Below are 7,900 nucleotides of genomic sequence, written 5' to 3' on the forward strand. Positions count from 1 at the left end.
CTACCCTCATGCTGTGATTTCTGGCACACACTCTGGTTATATTTTAATAATGAATGCACTGCTTGAGAGGAATATTTGGAGAAAAAAAGAGAAGGGAACAAAAGTAAAGAAATCATATACTTCACAAGAACTTAAAATACAAAACACCAGTAACTTCACAAAAATATCTAATACCTAACTTTTCTTGTGAAAAAACACTGCAGACCCCTAGGTATTCTTTGAGGAACACTAACTAACAGGACCCAGAGGTCACTCATGGCCCCCTGAGCTGAGAATGAGACTCCTTCAGTTTGTAAGCAGGTTTTCTGCCATTTTCTTTCTGATGATCCTACCCTCAGCCCAATGACAAGGGCAGAGCAGAGATTGTTTTCTCCACTATATAGTGAATTAATGGAGGTTCAGAGCAATAGAGCAACTTAATCAAGTTCCCATTTTTGGAGAGAATAAGGATCTAGAACCCAGTGCTCCTGGAACCAAATCTAGCTGTCTTTTTTCCTCCAACTTTTAAGTTCCAGGGTATATGTGCAGGATGTGCAGGTTTGTTACATAGATAAACGTGTGTCATGATGGTTTGCTGCACAGATCAACCAATCACTGATGTGTTAAGCCCAGCATCCATTGGCTGTTCCTCCTGAATATTGGCTATTCTTCCTGAATAGCCAATAGCATTGACTATTTCCTTTCCTCACCACCCCCTGCCCGGCCGACAGGTCCCAGTGTGTGTCGTTCCCCACCATGTATCCATGTGTTCTCATTGTTTAGCTCCCACTTCTAAGTGAGAATATGTGGCAGACACCAAATCTTCAGAATGGACATTGGCTGCAGAGCACTAGCAGAGTCCAGAAGGCCCCCACTGTGCCAGACATTAACTCTGCAGTTGCCAAATTTAGCCTTCAATTTCCTAGATTGTGTGAGAGAATTGGGGTGATGGCTATTGTATAATTTTAATAAAGAGGATAGCCAGAGTTCTAGTGCACTCTCACTGAATACTAGCTTGATTCCCATTGAAAATAGATTGAAAACACCTGATATTAACAGTAAATATTATGACCTCTGAGGCTATATGCAATTGGACAATAAGAACCTAGCTTTTCATGGGCCTGAATCATAAGAGAAAGTTGGAAATGTTTGTGTCCACTATTACTACTAATTAGTGAATATATTTTATAGAGAAGGGAAGAGAACTTAAGAAGGGGGCATCTTCATCTAGCTGACACCAACAACTCAGCCAAGACAAAGTCATTGGAGATTCCTAACAGAATTGATCTTCCTTGTGGAATAAAAGATTAACCAACCTTGAAAATTATGACTTAGTTCTTAGCATATAGCACAGTGGAGAAGAGCTCAACTTCTGGAATCAGACTGAGTTTCAGCAATGGCCCAATCTCTTACTGGCTGTGCCTCAGTTTCCCCATCTGTAAAATGGGGATCACAGCATCCAACTCAGGATTTTTGTTTTAGAATTAAATAAGCAAGTGTATGTCAAATGCCTGAGACCTGGTGAGTGCTAACTAAATGGTAACCATTATTGTTAACTGTGAGGAACAACCCACCAGGATTAGAGGACTCCAGGAGAGAGAGGGACAGAAAGGGAATTATAATAAGAACCCATATGGTCTGGAGACAAAAATTCTAATTGCCACTCTGCCCACGATAAAGCTATTTTCATCTTCAATACTAATCTCCTTTTCTTCTATATGTCATGCCACCAAGGAGGCATTGGTGAATGTCTAGTAAACTAGATGATTATGTGTTTTCTCTAACTCATAAAATGAAGTGATTTCCAAATGTTTATCCCTAGGTCTGTTGATGTAATGAGTACATTCTACTTGTTACTAAATAGAAAAAAGAATCTGAAGAAGAACTTAGAGGCATAGCATTCTAACATTAGACACTAGGGGGAAATCTTATTTGATGGATGTGGTAGGAGGTATTATCTCTTATAAATATGGGATGCTTCTTTAGGAGGCAAAATTGTTTCAAATAAAAAAAACAGAAAGCCTTTTTATGACTGTTGAAGATGATATGCCCAAATGGATAATGCTTTAAAACTTGGAATGGATTGCACATTTAAAACCAAACTCTAAAATAAAATAGACATTCTAATTCCAAACAAGAGCATCCCTGGCATTTCCTGTAAAAGGAAAGGACTCTTGGTGTGAGTTGGACCTTGGCAAAGGACACAGCCTGGCAGGCCCCAGCACATGTTGCCAGATGAAACACGCATGCCCTAGTGGCTGATTGGCTCTGACTGAGACACGTGGTGGTCCGAGGTTTCTGAGGTGCCTCAGAATGTAGGTGGCCTTCGTACCGGACTGGCTGAGGGGCAAGGCAGAAGTCAAGTGATATGATTCAGCTCTGTGTCCCCATCTAAATCTCATCTCAAGTTGTAATTCCCAATGTTAGGTGAGGGATCTGGTGAGGGGTGATCGGATCATGGGGGCAGATTTCCCCCTTGCTGTTCTCATGATAGTGAGTTCTCATGAGATCTGATGGTTTCATAGTGTGTGGCACCTCCTCTTTTGCTCTGTCTCTCTCCTGCCACCCTGTAAAGAAGGTGCTTGCTTCCCCTTCGCCTTCTGCCGTGATTGTAAGTTTCCTGAGGCCTCCCAGTCATGCTTCCTATTAAGCCTGTGGAACTGTCAGTGAATTAAACCTCTTTTCTTCATAAATTATCCAGCCTCAGGTAGTTCTTTATAGCAGTGTGACAATGGACAAATACATCAATCAACTACCCAGTGGCTCCTTAAGGAGCGTGACCAGCTGACCTGCGGTATTGTGGCGTATCAGAACAGGGGCCAGGCTAACAAACGCACCCAGCACCAGCATGGGTTACATCGAAATCTCATTTATTTTGCTACCCTCACAGACGCCAGCCCAACCAGTACTTCAAAAGCAATGTGATAATCTTCCAGCTGGCTGTTGTGAGGAGTAATTGAATGTAATCCATCTCTGAGAAAATGGAGACAGGATTTTTACCAACTTAATTGCTTAAAACATGAATGAAAACCCTGTGGCTCTTTTAAAAACTGTGAGCGTGCAAAGAAAGCTACTAACTTAACTGTATTCTCAATGTAAATATTTATTTTAATAATTAAGCAAATCCCTCAATAATGTGACCCCCAGGTGTTCTCTTTCCTGGACTTGGAGCATGTTTGGATAACAAAGATATCACTGGCACCTGTAAGCCTACTTTTTAGTTTCAGCCCAAAGAGGAAATTGAGCAGGCCTCAGGCAGGAATCGGTGGGACTCCTAACTGAGCCCTTGCTACATAGACACATAGACAAGTAACTCTGTGCTCCTTCCTACCAGTTTGTCAATGCCTTGAAATAAAGCTTACTTTTCCACACAATCCTTCTCCTAATACTTCTCCTCCTCCTTTTTTCCCACTAAAGGAATCTGATGGAATCAAGGAAGTAATGAAGCAATAAAAGGCCTAATTGAAACTGAAAGCCAATTCCATCCCTGACCTGTTGCAGGAACTTATTTTGGTCACCGAAGTGTTGATGTTGCACTACAGTGTTATATTCTGCCCTGGTTACCAGGAGGAATATCTCCCCAACCTCAGGATAATCAAGGTTTCTCCTTCCTGATTTTGGCAAATATGGAGAAGCTACCCATAAGAAATGAAAGATGAACCTAATAAGCATTAGGGCGGTGTGTCTAAAGTGCTCTCAAGGAAATCCGGAGGCACTGTTAGAGCCTTTCTCCAGACACATCACATGTATCATTTAGGGTAAGCCAGTCTAGTTGCTATCATAAACAAACCCCAAAATAAGTAATGGTGCCAGCACAATAAAAGCTTATTTGCTTCTCAAAGTTCAAAAGGAAGTTGCTGATTGGACACAGCCTCCTTCAACTTATGCTTCTGACTATAATCAACATGTGGCTTTCAAGTTTTCTTAGTTTGTCTGCATGTAGTCAAAGAAAGGGGAAATAGCACCGAGTTCTCATTATAAATTTTTATGGGCCAAGTCAATTCTGCTTCACATCCCCTTGGCAAGAACTCAGTTACATAGCCAGACATTACAGCGTGAGAGGCAAGGAAAGACCGCGTAACTGTGGGCTCCAGGAAGAAGAGAAGCGAGTTTGTTGAATAACTAGGCAGTTTCTGTGTGTGGATTATATCGCTGTCCCTTCTTCATCACCCTCCTTGTCTACATGATCTTCCAATAAAACCTTGCAGGGCCCTCTCAGTATGCAATGGCATACATCACTTCCCCTTCCCTCTGGGTATGGCCTTCAGACACCTTTTGGGCAATAGAATGAGATGGAGTGACAGGCTGCCAGTTTTGAACCTTGGCCTTGAGAGATCCTGCAAGTGTGTACCTGCTCTCTTTGCCTCTCATCACCATGAGAAGAACATACCTGGGCTAGTCTGCTTGTCCCTGGGCAGGATCAGAGACATGGAGCAGAGTCAAGTCTCTCTAGTCTAGCCCAGCTCAGATCAAACCACCCTTAACATCAGATTCATGAGAATTATCATTTTAAGCCACCGAGTTTTGGAACAGTTTGTTAGGCAGCAGATTTTGGCAATATCTGTTACATTCTGCTATATCACCACTCAACAATTTTTTTTAACTCCGAAACAGAAATCTACAAGTTTCACTACTGATACCACAATTAAAAGTCAATCCTTCTTCCCTTCAAGCCTCATTTTAAAAGCATATGTAATAGTTCAAAATTTAGCTAAAATTATATTAACTTCATTTTAGATTACCTAACAAATCTTTGGTGAATACTAAATTGAACACAAATGTCTGTTTTTAATAAATGCATCCATTCCTATATTAATAGTTTATGATTTGGTTGAGGGAACTAATGCATTGTTGCTGGTTATGAAACAGAATAATATGGTTATAGTTAGCATCATTTTCATATACTTCATAAAGAAAATTTTTATGATGACATAATAAAGATATGAGCGTTGTTGGTTCTGAAAGCTCCAAAAATGTAGTTTGAGTTCCCATGGATCAAGTTGAAGGGTAATTATTTGTTTACTCAACAGACCGTGTTTCAATGCAGTTGCTGTGCCTCTTACTGAAACGGCTCCGTTGTCTACGGTATATACCCTGGCTCTTGGTCTCAGTCGAGAAGAATTCAGGACACGGACATACATGAGGAGTGGGTTCAGGAGCAGAAAGTGTAATAGAAAAAGAAAAGGGAGAGAAAAAGTTTCCTCATATTGATTGAGTAAGTGGGTCGACCAAAAGAGGGTTTGTCTTCTGTGGCAGAAGGCAATTGGTTTGTACAGAGGCTTCAGGAGGCGATGTTTGATTTACATAGGGCCCAGGGCATTGGCTTGACCAGGTGTACTATTTACATAGCCCACAAAAAGGCTGGCACTCCCACCCTAGTCTTTTATTATGCAAATACGGCCTCCACCTGGCAGCGGCCATGATATCTGTACACGTGGTTTTATCCGGAGGCTGCCATGACACCCGGCACATGTGATGACAAGGAAAAGAGGGCGGGAGACGCCATATTGAATGTACCTGGCTTGCAGATACAGCTGCTGTCATTTACATATAAAAGCTTCTATTTTGCATGTCTATGCTTGACTTGTCAGGCTGCTTTCTGCTAGAGAAAAAATAGTTTAGGGGTTGCTTTTTAGTGAAGGAAAATTCCACGGAGAACTTTCACCCTTTCTAGCCGCCTAAAAATAATTTCTTAATAACTCCTGTATTATAACTTCCAAGTCTCTAGAGATACGGGGAGACAGACACTGGTTGGTTAATGACCAGCCAATGATATGAGTAACTCTAGTTGCAATCAGGTTTAACAGGTAGGGTAGAAAGAAGAAGAAAGAACAAAGGGAGACAGGAAGTACCGGAAAAAGGAAGAACGGATGGAGATGATACCACACATGCGTGGCTAAGGGATGAAAGGAATGGTCAGATCCCAGAGAAAAGCATATGAGAAAAGCAGCCACCTCAAAATATGCCTAGTCCAGGCACCACCTAGTGCCTAGTGTGACTGTCACAGGACTCCAGGCAGAGACCATAATATATGCAAGAATCTAGAGCAAAGAGAACAAGCCTCTCTTATTGGTCTTCAATGCTCTTTCATCCCTTTATTAGTTCTTCATGTTATAATCTACTATTCCTTGCTACCAAGACAGAATGAAGTGTCCCTTCTCTGTCTGTGAGCTCCCTGGATTCACCTCATCCTATTTTCCTGCACACCATCTAAAAATTGCTGTCTACACATCTATATTCCCTACTAGCATGTAAGTTATATAGAGAGCAGAGACTATGTCTATTTTGTTTATCCATCATCTCCCTGGCACTAACACAATATCTGACATGCAGTAAGCATTCAGTAAGCATTGTCCGAGTCATGAGCATCATTTACCTATATGCCTCTGTGCTTGAGGAATCATGAATATCTGCACAATGGATACACACATTTGCAAACATTTCATTCACTCTATTTCAGCAGGATTTTTTTTTTTGTTTTAGCTTCCTAAAATCCTTAGAGATTCTGAGCTCAAATATTAAAAGATAGCTACATAAAAATTTAAAATATGCAATGAATTATTGTCATCCTTGAATCTATTCAAATGGCTTTGAGAATATTTCCAGATATGATGATTATAATTGCCATTTCATTTTCATACTTTTTTTTTGAGACAGAGTCTCGCTCTGTCACCAGGCTGGAGTGCAGTGGTACAATCTCGGCTCAATGCAACCTGTCTCATGGGTTCAAGCGATTCTCCTGCCTCAGCTTCCTGAGTAGCTGGAACTACAGGTATGCACCTGTACAGGCGTGTTGCCCAGCTAATTTTTGCATTTTTAGTAGAGACAGGGTTTCATCATGTTGGCCAAGATGGTCTCTTGACCTCGTGATTGGCCCACCTCGGCATCCCAAAGTGCTGGGATACAGGCATGAGCCACCACACCTGGCCTTATAAACATGCACTATCTAATGATATTTTGGTCAACCAGGGACCATGGCCCTATAAAATTATAATGGAGCTAAAAAATTCCTACTACCTAGCGACATTGTAGCCATCGTAAAATCATAGCACAATACATTACTCACATGTATGTGGTGTAAATACACCTATTGCAGCGCCAGCCATTCAAAAGTGGAGCACATACATTTATATACAGCACATAATGCTTGATAATGTTAATAAACAACTATGTTACTGGTTTGTGTATCTACTATACTATACTTTTTGTTGTTAATTTAGAGTGTACTGCTTCTATTTTTTTTTTTTTAATTACCTGTAAAACAGCCTCAGGCAGATCCTTCAGGAGTTATCCCAGAAGACATTATTATCATAGGAGATGACAGCTCCATGCGTGCTATTGCCCCTGAACACCTTCTATGGGACAAGATGCGAAAGTGAAAGACAATGATATTTTTAAAGTTTAAAAGTTAAAAAAAAAAAAAAAAAGAGTCGGGTGTGGTGGCTCATGCCTATAATCCCAGAATTTTGGGAGGCCAAGGCCAGCAAATCACTTGAGGTCAGGAGTTTGAGACCAACCTGGCCAACATGGTGAAACCCCATCTCTACAAATAAAACAAAAATTGGCTGAGCGTGGTGGCCTATTCCTGTAATCTCAACTACTCGGGAGGCTGAGGCGGAAGAATCACTTGAACCCAGGAGAAGGAGGTTGCAGTGAGCCGAGATCATGCCATTGCACTCCAACCTGGATGACAAAGTGAGACTCCATCTTAAAAAAAAAAAGTAGAAAAAAGAGACACCCTGGAGGGCGGAGCAAGATGGCCGAATAGGAACAGCTCCAGTCTCCAACTCCCACCGCGAGCGACACAGAAGACCGGTGATTTCTGCATTTTCAACTGAGGTACTGGGGTCATCTCTCTAGGGAGTGCCGGACAATCGGTGCTGTTCAGCTGCTGCAGCCTGACCAGCGTGAGCTGAAGCAG

General features: G+C 41.5%; 1 long non-coding RNA gene and 1 pseudogene across 1 annotated transcript in view; one reads left to right on the forward strand and one right to left on the reverse strand.

The window, feature by feature from the left end:
• LOC117063890 overlaps positions 1–7,308 on the reverse strand; it is a 49,950-nt gene extending 42,642 nt beyond the window's left edge. Inside the window, exon 1 of the long non-coding RNA XR_004429149.1 lies at positions 7,234–7,308. This is a non-coding gene — a long non-coding RNA (uncharacterized LOC117063890). The remainder of the gene's footprint in view (positions 1–7,233) is intronic.
• LOC117063888 lies at positions 2,293–2,904 on the forward strand (annotated as a pseudogene).
• Positions 7,309–7,900: the final 592 nt, after the last annotated feature.

Source organism: Trachypithecus francoisi, unplaced genomic scaffold (genome assembly GCF_009764315.1).
Source record: "Trachypithecus francoisi isolate TF-2019V2 unplaced genomic scaffold, Tfra_2.0 Lachesis_group19, whole genome shotgun sequence".
NCBI classification, from domain to species: Eukaryota; Metazoa; Chordata; class Mammalia; order Primates; family Cercopithecidae; genus Trachypithecus; species Trachypithecus francoisi.